The sequence below is a fragment of the Ovis aries genome, chromosome 2 (assembly GCF_016772045.2).
Source record: "Ovis aries strain OAR_USU_Benz2616 breed Rambouillet chromosome 2, ARS-UI_Ramb_v3.0, whole genome shotgun sequence".
Classification (NCBI taxonomy): domain Eukaryota; kingdom Metazoa; phylum Chordata; class Mammalia; order Artiodactyla; family Bovidae; genus Ovis; species Ovis aries.
This window is the reverse complement of record NC_056055.1, coordinates 197,976,306-197,997,543: the sequence shown is the minus strand read 5'-3', so window position 1 is coordinate 197,997,543 and position 21,238 is coordinate 197,976,306. Positions and strand designations below refer to the sequence as shown.

Sequence of the window (21,238 nt, the reverse complement as noted above, 5' to 3'; positions counted from 1 at the left end):
TGAGATAACTTATTCAATAATTTCAGCAGCAGTATGGAAATATCTTTCTTCAAACTGCCCCTTTTAATCAGGTGCTACAGGGGAAATTATTGGTAGCCTTACTAGCATCTGAAAAAAATTATAGATCATTTGCATAAGGGCAAAGCCTTTGTCATAAGATACTCTGGAAAATATTAAGTGAAAGCGTCTCCTCTACCAATCTGAGACTGACATGCTCATTCTGTGGCTCCATAGCTGTGGTTTGTCCAGGCATAGGTGTTAAGTATAAACTCTCTGGTGTCATCATAGTAATCCAAGGAAAACGTACTGGTATAGAAATAATGTCAAGAATAGTATCAGATTTGAGATATATCTGGGAGGTAGAATTGATAAGACTTGGCTATACCCCAGATAAGAATGTGTGTAGGGTAGGGAAGGTGATCAAGGATAACTCGGGTTTCTGGTATGAATAACTGTATAGGAATCTTCTACCACGAGTGAGAAGACTGGGGGAGGAACAGGTGTAGAAGCTGGGGAAGAGGATGAAGACTTAACAGTTGGAGATATTCTAAGTTTGAGGACATCTCAGTGGAGATTTCCAGTTCAAGCTCCACGGATAAGTGTAAGTGATAGTTGCTTGGTCATGTCCGACCCTTTGCCACCCCATGGACTGTCCATGGAATTCTCTAGGCCAGAATACTGGAGTGGGTAGCCTTTACCTTCTCCAGGGGATCTTCCCAACCCAAGGATTGAACCCAGGTCTTCCACATTGCAGATGATTCCTTACCAGCTGAACCACAAGGGAAGTGTGAGGCAGGTAATTAATTTCGAAGTTGTCAGTGTTTAGATGAAACCACAGGACTAGATAAGGTTGCTCAAGAATAACTGGGTAGAATGTAAAGAAGGCCCAGGACCTCTGCCTGGACAACTTGAGAAATCGTCCTACTCTCTTTTTACCTAACTCCTTTCATATTTAGGTCTCTGCCTAATTTTTCCTATTTAAAAAAGACTTCTCTGGACTACTTAATCTACATTAGGCAACACCACCTGCCCTGCCCAATGTTTTCATCAAAGTTCTTACCACAGTTCGCAATGAATTATTTGTGATTATTTATTTTGTATTTGTCTCTACACTAGCATGTATGTTTCATGAATGTATGCTTCAGGGCAGAGGCCATTTGCTTTAATTTGTATTCCCAGTGCCTGACACATATAAATACTAAGCATTGAGTAATGAAAGAAAGTGGATGTAAATAATGAGTGAATGTAAGATGAGTCTGTTGAGGTGATAAAAATTTAGCAATTGTTAAAATATAAGCCATATATAAAACAACTTGAGGTATTATCACTTATCTTGAACTTTTCTAAGGAAAAAAATAAATTAATAGCAAAGAGTTTAAGCATTTTACTTTATAATTTCATTCTTTACTGAGGGTCTCTATTGAGGGTCTTTTAAATGTTTATGGAGGACTTTGTATGCTGAGAGTACAAACAATTCATCAACTGTACAAGTGTTCTATCGTAAACTCCCAGAGTCTGGATCCTGTGTTATTCATCTTAATCTCTACTCCTTCAAGGTTCTCTTATGTATGATGAATGGCCTATGTATATTTATTGTTCTAATGTATGCTTTAATTGTTACATTGAAACATTTATTTATATGTTTCAATTATAACTTTATAATAAAGGGGACATGACATTGATTTTGCTCATGTTTTGCTTATCTTGCTCGATATTCGCCTCTTTATAAACATTCCTTATACCAGAAGTTCACTTCTAAAGTTTATTTTAATAAGTCTGAGAGATTTCTTCCACAAGACACAATAGATTATACATAGAGCAGACAACCACCAGAAGTATGAAGTCTGCAAAATTTGATATTGACAACCATCTGTTCCTATCTGTGGTATTACTAATTCTCTCTACCATAATCAGTGGCTTTTGGCTATCCCTCAGATTCTCAATGCAACATCCAGTCATTCGGTATATTATGGGCAGATGTACATTTTCCTTCTTTCAGATTTACTGCCTGTCTTGTTTGCAATTCTTTCCTGGTCTTATTTCCTATTATGCAAGAAATGTCCAGTTGTGTTTTTACTTTGTTGTGAAACAAAAATTATTCTGATAATTATAGAATGTTAGAATTGGCAAGTCTTTAGTCTCCCTCACTTTTTAGCTATTGATGTAACTAGTTTATTTTCTGGGGTTTGTTAATTTGGGTAATATAATTGCCTTTATGCTATGTTGCTAATGGTGGGAAGCTGGTGCTGCTCAAATCACATCAGTAGTCCTCTCTACACAAAATGACGTCAACTGGCCACTTATTTAAATGAGTGTCTTCATTGTTTACTCCATTTTAAAATAGAAGGATAGACAATTATTGAAATTGTAGCTATTCTGTTTAAATGAATCACAATGGCAGTTATGAGTCATAGAGGATGGTTTGGTTTAGTTTGGTTTTAATGCAGATTTCTAAACCTACTGTTTCAAATGTTTTGAGACAACAATCAGAATAAATTATCCAGAGTCGTAGAAAATTAGAATTAACATATATCCTTGGTTTAAAATTCCCAATTTTTTATATTTTATATTTCTAAGGCAATAGTTAACCCTTCATTTAATGCAGTAATGCAGTAACATTTTAAAATATAATTTTAAGGCAATCTTTGAGGTGTTGAGAATTTACTGATGCATCATCATGAATTTATTTCTGCCAAGAAACATAGATTAATGCTTGAAGATAAAAACAGCCAGGGGACATGGGAAGACATTTATGTGCAAGGAGAGGAATTGTATCTCCAGGCTAAAACTATTTATCAATTTTCCTGCCACTAAAACTTGCCAGCCTGAGATACAGATGAGTAACTTGGTATAGAGAACTCTTCTCTATGGGGAAAATGCACTCAGGGAAATTACTACCCATTGATGATATTTCCCCTGATGTCCTCTTCACCCTTATCAGCACTTTGCACAGTTACTCTCCAACCGACCCTCTCTAACTACCATCTATGCCCTGCAATAGATCTAAATCCTCCCTAAAATCGAGAAGTGGTTTCATTTTTAAAAGGAAGCTCTTTCACTTTCATTTCCACAGAATTACAGAAGATTGTTGTTGCTGTTTTTTTTAAGAATTTAAGAAATTATACATATATTAGTAATGTATATTTTTGTGGCCATGAAAATAAATACTTGCATTTTCTTTTTCATATGTCAAATTAAAATGTTCATTACTTTCTCATCTCAAAGCTTCAGGAACAAATCCATCAAGAAGGAAATGGTAAATAGCAAAGTAGCCCTCCAAACAGTTAGACCATCAGGACGGAATGAGATTTATTGCTACCAGGTTTTCACTACTTGAATCTTGCTGAGGCCTTCGTACCCCTAAGGGAATCTGATAAATTTTAGGGTTTCTGATCATACAGCTACTGTCTCTTGGAAAAAATAAAGAAGAACATGTAACAGAAAATATCAGAGGTTTTTCATCTCAAGATAAAGGAGGTAAGAACACGGTCTCATTTAGAATTTTTGAGGTCTGGAACTCTGAAAAGATTGTGATTCTTCACGTGTTGTTCAAATAAAGTCAACACGAGACTGTAAAATGCAAAATACAAAATTTACATGCCATGTAAATTAAGAGTTTCTCTCCAGTTATTTTTTTGTATGTAGAAATTCGGATACTTTATCTTTGTTGAGCTTTCTTCAGATTTTTACATGCCTGCTTTGCTGGTGTCCACTGAGCAACAGGTCCAGGATGGGCAAAAGATCTTATCTTAGGGATGCATTTTCCATGTTCCTCTCTCCTCGCAGAGCCTTGTACACAAAAAGTGCCTCGTAAATGGCTTGGAAGTGGAGATGAAGAGGGCAGATGGAGCACCGTCTGATTGGAGTTGTTAACAAAATTTTAAACTGCTAATGCCTTATTGGACAAAGACGATGATTATTGTCTAACAGTCACGTAAATTACTAATTTATGAGTATAACATCTAACCTTCCTTCCTTCTGGGTAGGCAATTGCCGCATTTTGTATCTTTAGTGCATGGACACAACAGGCCTTCTTTCACATCTGGATACAACTGAAAGGGTCATCAGATTTTGGCTAGTGGGTGATCTCCCTAGTAGGTGATCTCTCCTTTATTTTCTTCCTGAGTACACATTTTCAGGAAATGATAAAGCCTTTATTTTACATTTTAAATCCTGTCTAATTTTTCCCAATCTATATCCCTATGAGGGTGTATATATGTGCATGTGTGGCGGTTTTGGTTTGTTTGCTTGAGTTTAGATTTTTTGAATGAATGTCTAAAACATCTTTACTTTGATAAAATACTTTTGCAATGTTACAAAGTACATTCACAATGTTTTCAGATTCTTTCCTTTCCAAAGCAAGTTTCTGAGAAAAAAACACGGTATAAATAAAGGTATATAATATAGTGTGTTCATTTTGCCCCATTTAAAATTAGATAATAAGTTATTTTATAAAGCCAAATGTTTTCTTTTCAGGGCCAAACTTCTTTTTGAGAGCTAAAGCATGCCAATAATGGGCTGCTTCAAATTTTAGTGATGTAGAGCCAAAATAAAATTATTCCTTAAGACTCTGTGTAGAATGTGTGTAGAATACTGGTTATTTGTTCCACAGTAAATGCTTGCTTTAATATGGCCCCTTTTGTTTAAAGAAATGTATACTGAGCCCAAAAGGACACACTACAAAGTACAAAGATGCATCATTAGGAAGCAATCTAGGGCTTCCCTGATGGCTCTGTGGTAAATAATTCACCTGCCAATGAAGATGTCGGTTCGATCCCTGGTCTGGGAAGATTCCACATGCCAAGGGACAACTAAGCCCGTGGGCCATAACTATTGAGTCTGGGCTCTAGAGCTGGGAACTGCAACCACTGAGTCCACATGCCACAACTCCTGAAGCCCATGCACCCTAAAGCCAGTGCTCCACAGCAAGAGAAGCCAGCATAATAAGAAGCCTGCATACTGTGACAGAGAGTGGCCCCCCTCTCTCCACAACTAGGGAAAAACCCACGTAGCAACAAAGACCCAGCATAGCCAAAAATAAATAAATAAAATTATTATAAAAAAAGAAGTAATCTATTTAGGTAAATTATATAATACTGGGCAAGGTTGGAGTGGCGAAGGGTGAGGGGAAGGCAAGGAAACTGTATTCTTATAAAAACTTCTAAGGTCACTAAGGCAATTCTAAACAACTGTTAAACAGAAATATTAACATTAAAAAAAGAAATATTAACATTTAAATATTACAACTTACACTTAGGAGAAAAGTCTGATTATTGATGGAACAGAACACTCAAATTCAATCATGTCAAGAAAACACATGCCCTTATATAATCTGGCAGAACAGCCCTCAATACAATACTTTCTATTTCAAACTCCACCTGAAAGTGACGTCATTTATTAACACACAAACTTTCACCTTTAATTTCCTTTCATCTCTTTCCATTATGCCTTCTATGCTCAGCTGATTTAGCCTTCCTAATTAATCTCTGCTATTGTCCTTCTGGGCTTCCCTGGTGGCTCAGTGGGTAAAGTGTCTGCCTGCAATGCAGGAGACCTGGGTTCGATCCCAGGGTTGGAAAGATCCCCTGGAGAAGGAAATGGCACCCCACTCCAGTACTCTTGCCTGGAAAATCCTGTGGATGGAGGAGCCTGGTAGGCTACAGTTCATGGGGTCACAGAGAGTCGGACAAGACTGAGAGACTTCACTTTCACACTTTCATTGTCCTTGCTGATTTCTCACACAGGTGTCATCAATGACATCCAAACTGTTTTCTGGCTTTTATTTACAAGTTACTTTGTCACATTCACCACAACTTCTCTTTCAAACACTTGAGTTCTCTTTAAACCCTCTGTCCTTAAAAATATCCCCTTGATCTGTGTCTTGGAGGCATGGCTGACTGGTAACCATTTTGGTGATGTCATATGACTGCTTCAAACTGGAAAAGCTCACTTTAATTTAGTAGGTCTGCTTAACCCAAAACAGTTCTAGGAATGTTTGGAATGCTTGAACTTAAGAGGAGAAGTCTAATTCACTTGTTTTCTACAAAACTGCGCTAATAGTGAGAACCAAAGTGACATACATAAGTACAGTTTTGGAACCAGATAAATTTGAGTTTGAATGCCAGCACTGCCATTTTCTAAGTACGGAAAATTATTATATGAGCCTCAGGTTTTTCTTCTGTAAAATATTCCTTACATTGCAAAATGTCTATGAAGATTTAACAGATAATGTTTATTAAGCACCTAGCATATTTTACATTGGAGAAGGAAATGGCAACCCACTCCAGTGTTCTTGCCTGGAGAGTCCCAGGGATGGGGGATCCTGGTGGGCTGCCGTCTATGGGGTCTCACAGAGTCGGACACGACTGAAGTGACTTGGCAGCAGCAGCAGCATATTTTACTATGCTTGGGAACTTGACCACTTGATTTATTATGGTCATAAATAATTGTTCTATAAAAACACAATTTGGGGATTTCTGGATTCCTCCGCCAACACCTTACATTTTATGTTCTCGAAGAGTCATCGAAGTCTGCCTATTTATGCACAGTTAAAAAATCTATCGTTTCCAAGCCAAACTCAGTTCCAGTGCTAGGTTGCTTCCTACTTTCTGCTACAAATTTATTCTGGTTAATTTGCACATCTCTGAATGCTGGAGAGTTTACCAGTAAAATGATCTTTTTGATCTCACTGACCCTACAACTTTCTCCTTAATCCTACATTCTGCTACTGCCAGACCCTCTCTCTGGAGAACTGGATCAAGTGATATAGGGATGTTTCAAAGCATCTGTAAATAAAAATTGTGGGGGGAACATATCTTCCTATCCTATAGGTAACTTCTAAAGCAGCATGGCTGACTTCAGCATGGCTGACTCCTGCAAAGATGGAAACAATCCTGTGCTCCTACACTGAGTTCAGTACCAAGGACACTAACTCTATCAAATACTATCTTCAAAGAAATCAAAGAACTCACAATCCATATGGCAATCAATTTCCAATTCTAAATATGCCTGTAAAAAACATTCAGCTAATTTCTAAACATGTATTCTGGTAGCAGCTTTCCTTCCAAGTATTTTGCATTACTAAGCATCTAAAAATACATATCTGTATGTATTACATAAACAGAGTACCTACACGATGTATATTCTGATTTTGCCTATCTGAGCAATTAAAATTTACTCTCTTTATTAAAATAAATCTTCAAAAACCACCATCTTTTGTCATATTCACTGGTGACAGTCAACGAGCAGATAGTCAAAAGGAAATAAGGAAGCCCAGTGAATAAATTATGTCTTGAATGATCCTGAGACAAATTAAAACTACAGTCTGTGTTCTATTTGAAAAATATTAAATCTAGACTCTTGAATTTTCTACTTATTTTTGGAGCAGTGGATCCCCACGTGCCATGCACTGACCACTGAGATACCAGACTCAGGCAGGAATTTGGGACGAATCAGAGGAAGGATCTAGGGAGTGGGAACTATGACAAGAGATAGCTTTTCAAGAAAGTGGGTTTAGAGGTGAGCAGCTAGTTGCTCAGTACCTGATACAGGGCCCTACTTTATCAGCTTTGGATACATTATTTCTTCTCTTTTATTTGCTCTCTGCCCATTCTTAGCATGCAAAATAATGTCTCATGTATATCATTTAAAAATATCACAGAATAAATAAATGGCTCTTGAAGGGGCCCTGATGGTGGAGATAGCCTTCTAGAATAGGGATCTTATGGCAGCAACTTGCACAAGATTTGGGCTGGATTTTTGCTGACAGGATCAGGAACTGGATTCTTAAGTACAGAGTTATTTGCTAAATAGAGGATTTCCCATGTAGCTCTCCATGCTTTAAAGACTCATAGACAGATTTCACAACCTCCGGATAACTTGTACTACTAAATGTAACTGTCATCTAATACTTGACCTTCATCTCAGAAAGTTTTGCCCCATTATCTCATGCATATCAATTTACAATTTACTCCTTTTCTGAACTCTGGGCAAATACTTATTTCTTCAATGGCTTCATCTGTTGTGAATAGAGTCACCATTTGTTCTCCTCTTCTCCAACTCAAGTACTTTTCATGCCTCAGCTATTATTTCTAACCTTTTAATTATCTTTTTTGCTCTTTGAATGTTCACCAGGATTTTAGTGCCTAAAGACCTGGAGCCTAAGCTCAGATATAATAAGCTGGGACTGGCGTGTGGAACAAAGGCTAAATTATTATTGTTAAGATCACCTCATGCTTCCTGCTATAGTTCATATACACTTGTATCAGCTTTTGTTGTTCTTCTTATTACATGCTCTATTTACAAGTCTATCTTTTCCCACAATTTCAGAGGCAGTCATCTTTTATACTGGGAATTCACAGACCTAACTGGTCATTCTCTAGCATCTCTATATGTAACTTCTTTCCTCAAGTAATTACCTTGTATGAATCAACATTGAATTATATATTTATTCCTAAACACATCAGAGTCTTTGCCCAGTGGCAGGTAAATGCAAAGAGTTCAAATATAGTGTTGTCTAGTCACTAAGTTGTGTCCGACTCTTGCGACCCCATGGATTGCAGCCCACCAGGTTACTTCTGTCCATGGGATTTCCCAGGCAAGAATACTGTAGTGGGTTGTTATTTCCTCCTCCAGGGGATCTTCCCAACCAAGAGATGGAACCCGCGACTCCTGCACAGGCAGGCAGATTCTTTACCACTGAGACACCAGGGAAGCCCCTCAAATATAGTACTGATATCTAAAAGCTTAAAACCAAACTCATTTTGATATCTAAAAGCTTAAAATCAAACTCATTCTTTTTATTGTCTTTTCCTCCCTAAATATGTTCCTTCTCTGAAGTTCTCTAACTAGGTCTCAGCACCACTACAAGGTTGCCCAAGGTTGAGAGAACAATAGATTTTTTTTCTACCTTCTCTTTCATTATGTGCAACTAATTGGTTTCCAAGTTCTGCTGAGTTTATCTCTTAAATATGGCCCTTCCTTTCTATTTCACTCTGCTACCCAAGTTCATATATTCAACACCTCTGGATTAGATTTTAAATCTTTAATTCTTACATGCATTCCCAAACATGAACCCCTCCCACCTCCCTCCCCATAACATCTTTCTGGGTCATCCCCATGCACCAGCCCCAAGCATGCTGCATAGACTGGCGATTCAATTCACATGATAGTATACATGTTAGAATGTCATTCTCCCAAATCATCCCACCCTCTCCTCTCCCTCTGAGTCCAAAAGTCCGTTATACACATCTGTGTCTCTTTCCCTGTCTTGCATACAGGGTCGTCATTGCCATCTTCCTAAATTCCATATATATGTGTTAGTATACTGCTGGCTTACTTCACTCTGTATAATCGGCTCCAGTTTCATCCATCTCATCAGAACTGATTCAAATGAATTCTTTTTACGGCTGAGTAATACTCCATTGTGTATATGTACCACAGCTTTCTTATCCATTCATCTGCTGATGGACATCTAGGTTGTTTCCATGTCCTGGCTATTATAAACAGTGCTGCGATGAACATTGGGGTACATGTGTCTCTTTCAATTCTGGTTTCGCCCAGCAGTGGGATTGCTGGGTCATAAGGTAGTTCTATTTGCAATTTTTAAGGAATCTCCACACTGTTCTCCATAGTGGCTGTACTAGTTTGCATTCCCACCAACAGTGTAGGAGGGTTCCTTTCTCCACACCCTCCAGCATTTATTGCTTGCAGATTTTTGGATCGCAGCCATTCTGACTGGTGTGAAGTGGTACCTCATTGTGGTTTTGATTTGCATTTCTCTAATAATGAGTGATGTTGAGCATGACTACGATAGTTTTTGACTTCTCTCCTCCAATCTGTCGCTCCCTCCTTTCTCAAAACATTTATCAAGTCATTTTTTTCCTTAAAAAATCATATTGTCTCCACTGTTTAATATATATTTCCTGCCTTTTCAGTCCCCTCTTTTGTCACTTCTCTTCCTCCTCTATTTCTCCCAAATCAAATCCAACAAGGTAAAAACAAACAAGCAAACAACTAACAAAAATGCACAACTCTATAAACAAATGCAAAAGACTAATAGATATTAATATTTACATTCAAAAAGTAAAATATAAAGAGCCTTTAAAAATCAGTAAGAAAATTGCTAAACAACTGAATATAAAAATGATAAGCAATAAGAAAACAAGTTTACAGAAAAATATATAAAAATGGCTCTTAAACATAAGCTGTTCAACTTCACTCATGAGAGAAATTCAAATTAAAACTATTAAGATATCACTTTTACCTGTTAGATCTGAAAAACATTGAAAAGTTTGATAACATACTAATGAGAGGTGGTAGGGAAAAGAGGTCTTATATATTTTTGGTAAGAATGTACAATGATACATTACTTATGGAATGCAATCTAACAGAACAAAATCACACATGCATATGCTCATGAATCGACAATTTCTCTTTGGATCAATTATATTATAGATAAACTTTCCTGTGTGAAAAATATCTAGATTACAAGGTTATTCATTGTGGCATTGTTTGCAATGATAAGACATTGCAAGCAACACATCTATTGGGGATATGCTTAACACATGCACACAATATAATGTTCAGTTTAAAGACAAGTGTTTTCTTATGAAAACCAAAGAAGTTCTCCCTGTACTGAAATAAGAAATACAGAAAAAGACTGTGAAGGGGGAAAAAGCATGGTTCAGAGGTGAAAACTCAGTGCTTAATGTACACTTGTTTGAACATGCTTAAGGAGAAGACTCTGAAAAGATTCACTGGACACTAATAATAGTTGGCACCTCTCTGGGGACTTGAGTGGGCAGAGGATAGGGGTAGTAAGATTTTTCAGTTAAAAAAAGTGTAATTTATTTTAAAAAATCATACAAATGCTAGTTTTCTCTCTCTGAAATGTTATTTACTCTTGTTCCCCACCTCTACCTGGACGTGTGTCAGGCCTTAATCACTTCCTCCAAAAGACATTCTTTCTAATCTGGAAAAGTTCAGATTCCTTCAAGTCTCAGTCGAACTCTTATGTCAGTTTTTGCAAATTACTTGTCTATATCTGTCTTCCTCATTTGACTGTGAAGTTCTAGGAGCAGGGAGGAATGCACCATCTTTTGCTTGTCTCACCAAAGCCCGGGCTGCTTGGCACATCAGCTCATGAATATTTGTTGAGTGAAGACATGTGTGTTCAGGGCGCTGTGTGGGGAAGGGGGTAGATAGAGGAGTCCTGCTTGGGAAACCACAGGGAAAGATAAAAGCGGTGAGACAATGTCTGCCTTTAGGTAGCTTATCAACTAGGGAGGTAGATAAACACCCATATAATTATAAAGCAGAAAGCAGTCATTGCCTTAGGAGTTACAAATTTAGTTATATGAGACTTAGAGCAAGGAGACTGCAAGAAGAATTTTTTTTAACATTTTATAAATCTGATAAATGCAGTAATATTTGCAAAGGGGTTTTGAAAAACCCATGTGATTTCTACAAGAAAGGGTGGGCTATTTAATGCAGAAAATCAAATATGTACAGGGGTCAGGCAGCTGAGGCATGTCAGTGAATGGATTGCCAAGTGGAAACTGATTAAAAACAAGATCTAGAGGTATACTAGCTTGGCTGGATACTAGCACCACTTGGGAGCTTAAAAAGTAAAAAAAACCCTTATGCTAAGACCATAACTCCGGTCAATTCACCAGGGGTTAGGAAGGGGATAGGAATATAAAAATGGAAGAGGAACCCAGTCATCTGCAGTTTTAAGAAACTGCCCGGTAACAGTAATGTGGACCAGGACAGGTCTCATTACCAGTGACTCCTTACAAATGCAGAATTCCAGCCCCACCCTGGATTTACAGAATCAGAATCCGAATTGTGAAGATACCTCCAGTGCTTCTGGCACACTCTGGCAAGTTCAAAAAGCTCTGCTCTAAACAACTTTGTCTTTTTCCAAGGGAATGACCATTCATTAAGTAGTATCAGCGTTTCCCAGAGGGCATGCATGTTCTAGTTGTCAGCGTTCTAATTTTACCAGTTATACTGCTACTACTGGCAACAACGTAAGTAACTGAGATCAGGTGGAAGCTGTCAAAAGGTGACTGGATCCTGTCAAGTTGCTAGTGAGGGGATAGTGAATTATCAGGGTTTGTCTAAGGCTCATATTGTTCTAAGGCAGAAGTTTTTTAATGTCGATTTTTGGTAGTTACTTAAATTTTATTTTGAGCAGTTGAACCATCCCGGTCAACAACACTGTGTGTGCGACAGAGTTCGATATGAAACTCTGCTCTCATTTAAGTGGGCAGTATTTTGGAGTACCACCAGCTCAGCAACTTTCCTTCCCCATCTCCCTGAAGCAGAATTTTAAGGATAAGATGAAAATAAAGCGAGGAAGGTTTGGAGGGCTTGGAATGCTAGAATAAAACTTATTTACTTAATTTGAACAGTGTCAAGTCACTGTATTTTTTAAGCGAGTCTTATAACTGCAATACAAACAAAAAAGAAAACTCACTCCCTCATGATCTGGTTAGGAATATAACTGGCATAAAAAAGAAAGTTGAAAACTTATATCCAACAAATGCTTATCAAGCTCCTACTATGAATCAAGTACTATTCCAAGTCCTTTCATTTCATTCCTTTGGTGGTAATCCTAGTCAGCCAGCCTCCTGGAAAACTGATGTCACTGTTCCTAAAATGAACGATCTCAGAAGATAAAGGTGTGGATGAGTCAGATGAGCCTGTGGCTCCAGCTGGACACTGTGAGCAGCTCAGGAGCCTGTCTTTGAATATTAAGAACCACTGACACTGGGGAGCAAACACAGGGAGGGGGAGTAATTCAGAAGGGGTTACCACACACCTCTGGTCTCAACTTTGCTACGGAGCTTCACAAGAGTTTAAAAATTTTAAATAGCAATACTAGGACATGACTTTCAAAGAATAATATCAGCAACTCTTGTTTTCTTTTTTTTCTTATGTGGGATTTTAGTGCCCTGGGGTTTCCCAGGTGACCAGTGGTAAAGAATCTGCCTGCCAGTGCAGGAGACACAAGAGAGACAATGGTTCAGTCCCTGTGTTGGGAAGATCCTCTGGAGTAGGAAATGGCAACCCGCTCCAGTATTCTTGCCTGGAAAATTCCATGAGTAGAGGAGCCAGGCAGGCTACAGTCCATGGGATTGCAGAGTCAGACAAGACTGAGCACTATTCCTTTCTGTCTTAGTTCCTTGACCAGAGATGGAACCTACGCCCCCTGCGTTGGGAGCACTGAATCTTAACCACTGGATTATCAGGAAAGTCCGTCAGCAACTCTTATGTTATTCTTTTATTATTTTTTTAAGTTGTTGCATTGTCTAACATTTTTATCTACTTCTGCTTAAATATATAAAAGTCACTCCATAGATAAATGTACAGAGTAACTGCAAATGAAAAATCAGTCAAAGCCTTAATCTATTGAACCTCCACTATGCTAAAACACGCGTATTTCTGAAACAGTAGGTATTTTTATAAACAAGTCATAAGAAGAAAAATAAAAAGCTTCAGAAAATGAGTTTCTGTTAGAAGCTTTCCAGCTTTTATTTTTTTAAGAAATTTCTCAGCACTTTCAAAACTTTAAATGCTCAAAGAATATAATCACTGAGAACAGTTATATTATCCCTTTATTATTTTAAGTGTTAGCCGCTCAGTCATGTCTGTCTCTTTGCAGCCCCATGGACAGTAGCCCACCAGGCTCCTCTGTCCATGGAATTCTTCAGGTAAGAATACTGGAGCGGGTAGCCATTCCCTTCTCCAGGGGATCTTTCCAACTCAGGGATCAAAGCCATTATTATTTTAGAGAATGCATTTATTTTGTATTATTTTGATACTGAATTCATTTGTTTTTAAGATGTGCACTGAGCATAGTAACAAAAAAGCAAAAAAAAGAGCGAGAGAAAGAATGCAATGTATCAGACAAGCCACCAAAAACAGAAGGAAAAGGGAAAAAAAAAAATTCTCCTTCTGAGCTAAATAGAAAGAGAAAAAAGTACTATCATTAAGGCAGGAGAAAGGCATCTCTGAAGAAGGAATAAATATCTTGCCAGCAGTGAGCTGGGGGCTGTCGAGTGCGGGAGCAGAATAGAAGGATATCGGGTGGGAAAGCATACTCCTCAAAGCATCTGTGAACAAAACTTCACTGTAAAGAATAAATCAATCCACTTACAGGGCATGCTTAACTTCACCTGTTGGGAGGTAAGTTCAATTTCTTTCTCCTTCTTTGAATGAACGGGGAAGGCTTCCGTTTTGCCTTCAGCCTCCCACCACAGGAATGTGTGCTATCTGCATGGTGGTTTTGAAACCATAGCTCTTAAAGGAGCTGTATCAACAGGTTTTTCCTCCTTAACACTGAGTCAATTGTAAATGTTGAATGGGAACCTTGAACAAGCTGAAAACTATCACAGGAATTTAAAACCAGCTCTCTCGCCAAAGTGTTTTTTAAAATAGAATCACAATTTATATTTTTATCGCTTCAGCCTTTTTGGATCCAGAACTACAGAACTAACAAAGGACTATATCCTGACGGCTTAATACAAAGGGAAGCCTGAAAGCTGGCCTTGCTGTGTCAATTAGAGAGAGATGGAAAGAGTTCTGAGGGAAAGAGTTCTGCAAATGTGGCTTTTAAAGAAGATCCAGGAGACTCAAAAATGTCCTTCCAAGCAATGCAAAATTTGCCAAGCTTTTTACATATTTATCTAATGCAGTTCTATGTCCATTGCCTTTCACCCAAATACTTTTCTCTTAACTTTGGCCTATATACTTCCATTCTGTCTTTAAATAAAACTGTTTCCAAAGGTGAGGCAAAACACTCAAAGTTTCACTCATCCAGCCCTACATGCTGATGGCCAATGTCATAGGCAAATTCTAAGCACATTTTAAATTTTTACCCATGATTGCTAAACCCTAAGATTAACAAGTTTTTCTTGTTGTTGCGTTTTTGTCTTCTTTGTTTTTTTAGATTAGCTCTTTTTAATTAAAGAGTTGGTGTCCAGAATTTGGCTCGTCATGTTTGCACAGCCATTTGTCACTGTTTTCATATCATTTGCAATTTATTCTACAGTACCAAGCGGTTCTCTTAAGAGGTTCTATGGCTTAATATAATTCGATTTCTCATGAATACTCTCAAGCTTCATTTGGCATGAACTTCATTGAAAATGACTATAATATTATTTCAAACACTCAGCAATGATGTTACATAGAATATGTATATTTCCTCACAACTGAACAATAATACGATTAAAAATAAGCCAACATTTCCAAAATGAAGACACAATTAAGAACTATCCTTAATGATAGGAAGTTCTCTGTAATAAGAAAAAACTGTTGAAAATTAACTTGCTAATTACCATGCACTGATTATTTTAACTGACCAGATTCTAAGATGATCTATATATAAAATTTAAAAAGGGATGGTATTTAGGTAATTGTTTAGATAACTTATTAATGTAGTAGATTCTAGGGCTCAAAGGAACCAAGTTGAATATCTGATGACTTTTCACATTTGAGGAAGCAAGATTAAGCAACAACAAAAGTCGAAAAATCTGGGGGGAAGTAGAATAAGGAATCAAAAGATAAAAAGTCAGCAATAAAGCTTCATAAAACAGTGACTAACTACATTTCACTGTTTTTCGCAGTCTCCCTGGCATTTTGTTTGTTTAAATGTTTGGACTCTTCTTGAAGTTAAAAAAAATACAAAAAACTTTTAGGAAAAATACTCAAAGTCAACTAACCTTCCTAGTGAACCTGGCTCTGGAAATTGGCTTGACACTACGACTTTATCACATCTTAAAGGGATATATCAAAGCTCTTTAAATCATTTCCAGAGGGCATGGATTATTTCCAAGAGTGAGGTAAAGATGTCTGTAATCATGTAAGCATTACTTATTTAGCCACTGCAAATTAAGATGACCAAATACCTCTATAAAGTGGGAATTATGAGTTTAAGTTTTATACTGACACGCCTACACATTTCCTTCCTTCCTCCTTTTCTTTCTTCCTCCCTCCCTCCCTATTTTTTTTTCCTTTTAATTTGAATTCTGATTCCAAGATAACCCAAAGAATAAACCTAGAACAAGCATAACTGGTGCCTGTAAATCCTCTCCACAATTCTACCCAACACTATCCTACAGAGAAGGGGCCTGGAGAAAATTAAGAATACAAAGTGGAGGTGCTCAAGGCAACTTTACTATAAGCAGCCAAATAATGGAAACAGCATAAATATTCATCAGCAGGGAAGGATAAATTGTATATTCACACAATGGAACACTATAAAGCAAAAGAACAATTATTAATACATAAAACAATATGTATGAACCTCGTTGACTTAATTTTGCTCAAAATAACCGTATACCAAGAAAGTACAGTTGTGCTTTAATTCCTGGGAAATTCAAAATCAGGCAAAATTTAGAAGTAGTTCAAAGAATATTTATCATGGAAGGGTTATTGATTGGGCAGTGACTCAGGGAGCCTTCCATGAGTGATAAAAACATCCTAAGGTCCTGTTCTGCTTGAAGTATACAGATACAGCAATGTATAAAAATTCACTGAGTTATACACTTAAGATTTGTACACTTTATGTACAAATAAGTATGTTATTTGCATTTAAATTTTCTTAAATGAAATTTAAAGAAAATTCACAATGCAGAAAGGAAAAACAAGCTAGAAATTCTCCACCAAAATACCAACAGGTTCAACAAAAGTGAGAGACAGTCTCATTTTGAAAAATATATAAAAATTTCCTTTCACCCAAGGTTTTCCTTTTTGAAACTGAAACTGAAGTCACTCAGTCGTGTCCAACTCTTTGTGACCCTATGCACTATAGCCTACGAGGCTCCTCCATCCATGGAATTTGTTTTTTTAACATTCCCTAAATCACCGTGTGTGTGTGTCAGTGGCTCCGTCATATACGACTCTTTGCCATCCCATGGACTATAATCCATCAAGCTCCTCTGTCCATGGGATTTTCCAGGCAAGAATACTAAGTATTCTTGGGTTTCCATTTCCTTCTCCAGAGGATCTTCCCCACCAAGGGACTGAACCTAGATCTCCTGCATTGCAGGCAGGTTCTTTACCATCTGAGCCACCAGGGAAGCCCAAAAGTATCTGGACTTAACAACCACAGTGATTCTCACTGCATCTTTCCACAGCTACCCCTCACTGCCCCAGGACTTCATAGTTCTTTCCTGCTGTGTGCTGTGCTTAGTCTCTCAGTCATGTCTGACTCTTTGCGACCCCATGGACTATAGCCCACCAGGCCCCTCTGTGCATGGGGATTCTCCAGGCAAGAATACTGGATCGGGTTGCCATGCCCTTCTTCAGGGATCTTCCCAACCCAAGGATCGAACCCAGGTCTCCCACATTGCAGGTGGATGTAGAAATAGGAAAATTAAAGAATGACAAAGTCTTCCCCCTAGACTAGTAGGGTTGGAGGACTTTAAGTTTCAGGATTTCTTGATTAGGGACACCTTTCTGTCTTCTCAATCATTACAGCAAGTATCCCGATTCTCTTTTGAGAGAGACCGTCACAAAGAGTGACCGGGAGGACAAAAAAGAAGTCAACTATCTGGGTTTCAGATACACAAAGTTTGGCCTTAAGTTTACTTTCCTTATGGTTCAATAGAATTAAATAAAATGGGAAAGGAGGGAGAGCTGTCCAGGAATGAAAAGACTTCTCTTTGTGTTCTCTGTGAAAAGCTACGCAATGGATCTGGTATGTTGGGGCCAGAAGGGTGAGAAGCCCCAATATTTATTTTTAGTCAAACTCTACTGATATAATTTAAGTGCCCCCCAGGTGCCCCTCCCACTTTTTTTTTCTAAATAGAACACCGGGAAAACAAATCCATATCTCCTTAGCCACATTTCCTCAGGACTTTTAGAAATACAATCTTTTTCTCCTGTTCTCCCTGGGGGCACTTCCGACCCTGGCAGGCCGTTTCTAACAGCGGAGGCTGTGACTGGGGTGATGATGTGTGAGGGTTGCGGTGGGGCTCTTGAGCTTCAGGCTCTTGCATTCCAATATGGTCTTTGAATTAGAAACAACTGGATTGCAGCCTCATTCACTACCCAAAGTACAGCCAGTTACAACCTGGCTGCATTTATGAAATTATTTAAAAATCCTGGACCAGAATTAATGGAGGAAATTACGGACAATGATCAAATTGAGCATTTAAATAACATATGGAGATGGGGGAGACTAAAAATGTAGGGCTTATCTATGGTGATGGGATTCCCAGGTGGCTCAGTGGTAAAGAATCCACCTACCAATGCAGGAAGGAGATTTGGGTTAGATTCCTGGATGGGGAAGATCCCCTGGAGGAGGAAATGGCAACCCTCTCCGGTATTCTTGCCTGAGGAATCCCATGAACAGAGGAGCCTGGTGGTTCATGGGGTCACAAAGAGTTGCACATGACTTGGTGACTAAGCACATCTATGGTGATAGATGGTTTATATGCATCATTATTACACAGCATTCTTGACACCTGTGTAAGCTAAAAATGAGCATCCCCATTTTATAAGTGGAAATCTCAGCCTTCAGTAAACAAAAGTCCTAAGTGTGCATAGCTGAGGTTCAAGCCCAGGTCCATCGGACTTCAAAATCCTTTTATCTCCTGACCTCTCAGGAGAGGTGCCTTACTCAATACATGCAAAACTTAATTAGTCTTTCATCCTAAGAAAAGAATATAAATTGTAAATTAAATCAGCTAAAATAGATGGTAATCTCCTTGAGGGCAAAGGCTGATGACTCATCTTTACTGTGACATAGAATAATACCTCAGTGTTAGGTGAATACTTCTAAATAGGTGCACATGAGATAGATGTTGATTTTCTCTGTTACACACGCACACACACATACACGTGTAAGCATCTACAAAATTGTTATTATGGATTCAAATAACTGCATAAAAAATAAAATTTACTCATTTAAGTAAAAAGTGAAGCTAGTAAAATGGATGGTTAAATGCCAAGTAAGATAACAAAAAGAACTTTAAAGCTCACATATTGAATTACATTTGCTGCTCTTTTAAGCTTTAAAGGTACACTAGCTAACATTTTTGTTATACCAGGAATAACAAGCAAGCACAAAGCCTTTCAAAGAATAACTGACCCTAAACGTGGAATCACTTCAAAGAAAAGAACATACGAATATGGGATGTTCTGCTTATACAAGATGGAACCTAAATGAGCGGACTAGAATCTGATGATCAGTAAAATTCCACTCTGATGAACAGTTCTTTACACCAAAGAACTAAAAAATCTACTAAATACTTTTTCTTTCCGGGACTTTTCTCCCCCATTTCATTTTAATTTGTCTCTGGAAAAAAAGCACTGAACAAGATTGAAATTCTTAGTGCCTTATCCCGTCTGAAACTTACAGTCTGAAATTAGTTTATTTACTTTCAAATTAAGTCAGAATTTGTTACTGAAAGAATTGTACCTGGGTCTTTAGTTGCAGTATTGCTAATGATTCTTTTCAGTTAAAGACATGCAGAATTCCAAGATGATGTGCTTTGTTATTTACTTTTTACTGGTAGGATTCTCAGTTTGCTGAATGTAGAGTAAATAAGAATTTGAAATTATATCAAAGAATAAAAGGACTTCCTTCAACATTGGAGGCTCATTTGTCTTTCAGGTAGAATCATCCAGGTTTTCCTTCAGATTTGTGATTGCTGAGTTTTTGCTTCAGGATTCTCTAGGATAAATTTGCTTGTGACCCTAAACCCACTCTTAAACAATCATTTAATCTCCATTAACTAAAAACATGTCTGGTTAGGTCCATTTCCGACAGGATAAGAAACAAATCAGTATTTCTTTCTTTCCAGATTTTGTCTTCCTGATTTTTTCATGTTAGTTAAAACAGTAAGCAGATATTCCTGAAATTTTAATAATGTATATCTATGCAGTGTAAATGTTTTCTTCATTATTCCAAAATGCTGACTCTCAGTGCTTACTCTTGTGGTTCTCTACAACTTTTAGAATGGTCATTACCTGTCAAAAACGATATCCATAGAGAACAAACTTGTGGTTGCCAAGAGGGAGGGAATGTGGGAGGGTGGAGTGGGACTTTGGGGTTAGAGAATGGATAAAAAAAACAGGTCTTACTGTATAGCACAGGAAACTGTATTCAATATCTTGTGATAAACAATAATGGAAAAGAATATGAAAAAATAATATATATGTATGTATAACTGAGTCACTCTGCTGTACAGCAGAAATCAACCAACATTGTAAATCAAATATACTTAAAAAAAATGTCTATATTAGTTCATTATTTATATAGTTGAGCTAATGAATATTAGTTCATTTGGGGGGGGGTCCCAATCATTTTGGATTATTTCTGAGAATCTTCAACTATCTCCTGCATAAAAAATTTAAAAATAAAAAACCTTTTTCCTCATTATGGTTCTTTAATCTGTCTTGGCACATAAATTTCCTTTCTATTCCTAAATTTTTAATGCTTTCCATAGTCTCAGCATTGCCTTAACTTTAATTCACATTTTTTCCTATTCTTTTGTATGAATTTATATATTTCTTCACTTTGATTGGCGGCCACTTCATTCTATTTTCAAATCTTTAAACTTTTGGTTCCCATTGAGTCCCCTAGTGATGGCAATTCATAATACGTCAAAGTTTCCTAGCACAGCACGCTCCTTGAATGTGACACTTCTGGTGCATGTGGGGTGGCAGGGTGGGCATGCTCAAGACAGTGTCGCCCAAAAATAAAATACTAAAATAAATAGTCAACATTTTAGCTTATTCATATACTTTGCTAAGTAAGTATACAATTTTTTTAAAATTGGAAAATAAATGAAACTTACCCTTTTAAGAAGATTTCAGTGGATGATTTAGGATGTTTATGTCTTTATTTTAGCTCCATCCAATTCAGTTAATAAGAGTTATAGGGTCCTGTCGGGTCCAGAGGCTGTGGAGACCACAAAAGGAAGGATAAGGGAAGGCCCTCCCCCCAAATTTACATTCATTTAGATCAGTTGGAGTGCTAGGGCTTTCAAATCCCAAGCTTTATATGTGTTTCCTTAAAGAGTGAGTAGTAACTGTTTTCCCAGCCAGCGAGGATCTAGGTTCCTCGCTTTTAAAGCTTCAGGTTGTTCTTCAACCATCCTTTTAACGTTGTATAGCCCTTAGGGGTTCATATCCGACTTCCATATTTAATATATTTTAATTCAGCTTTGTAATGATCTGTATATGCATTCATGAGCTCATCTTCCCCTTAGGACTCACTCAG

General features: G+C 37.6%; 1 protein-coding gene across 5 annotated transcripts in view; it reads right to left on the bottom strand.

Annotated features, from left to right (window-relative positions):
• Nucleotides 1-21,238, bottom strand: part of SLC39A10 (solute carrier family 39 member 10) — a 153,561-nt gene that overhangs the window by 90,764 nt on the left and 41,559 nt on the right. For 3 of the 5 annotated variants that reach the window (XM_060411229.1, XM_060411230.1, XM_060411231.1), the window contains one exon: nucleotides 20,814-20,917. The exons of the other annotated variants lie outside the window; for them this stretch is intronic. The gene's annotated coding sequence lies outside the window, so the exon portion shown is untranslated. The remainder of the gene's footprint in view (nucleotides 1-20,813; nucleotides 20,918-21,238) is intronic. 5 annotated transcript variants of the gene reach the window in all.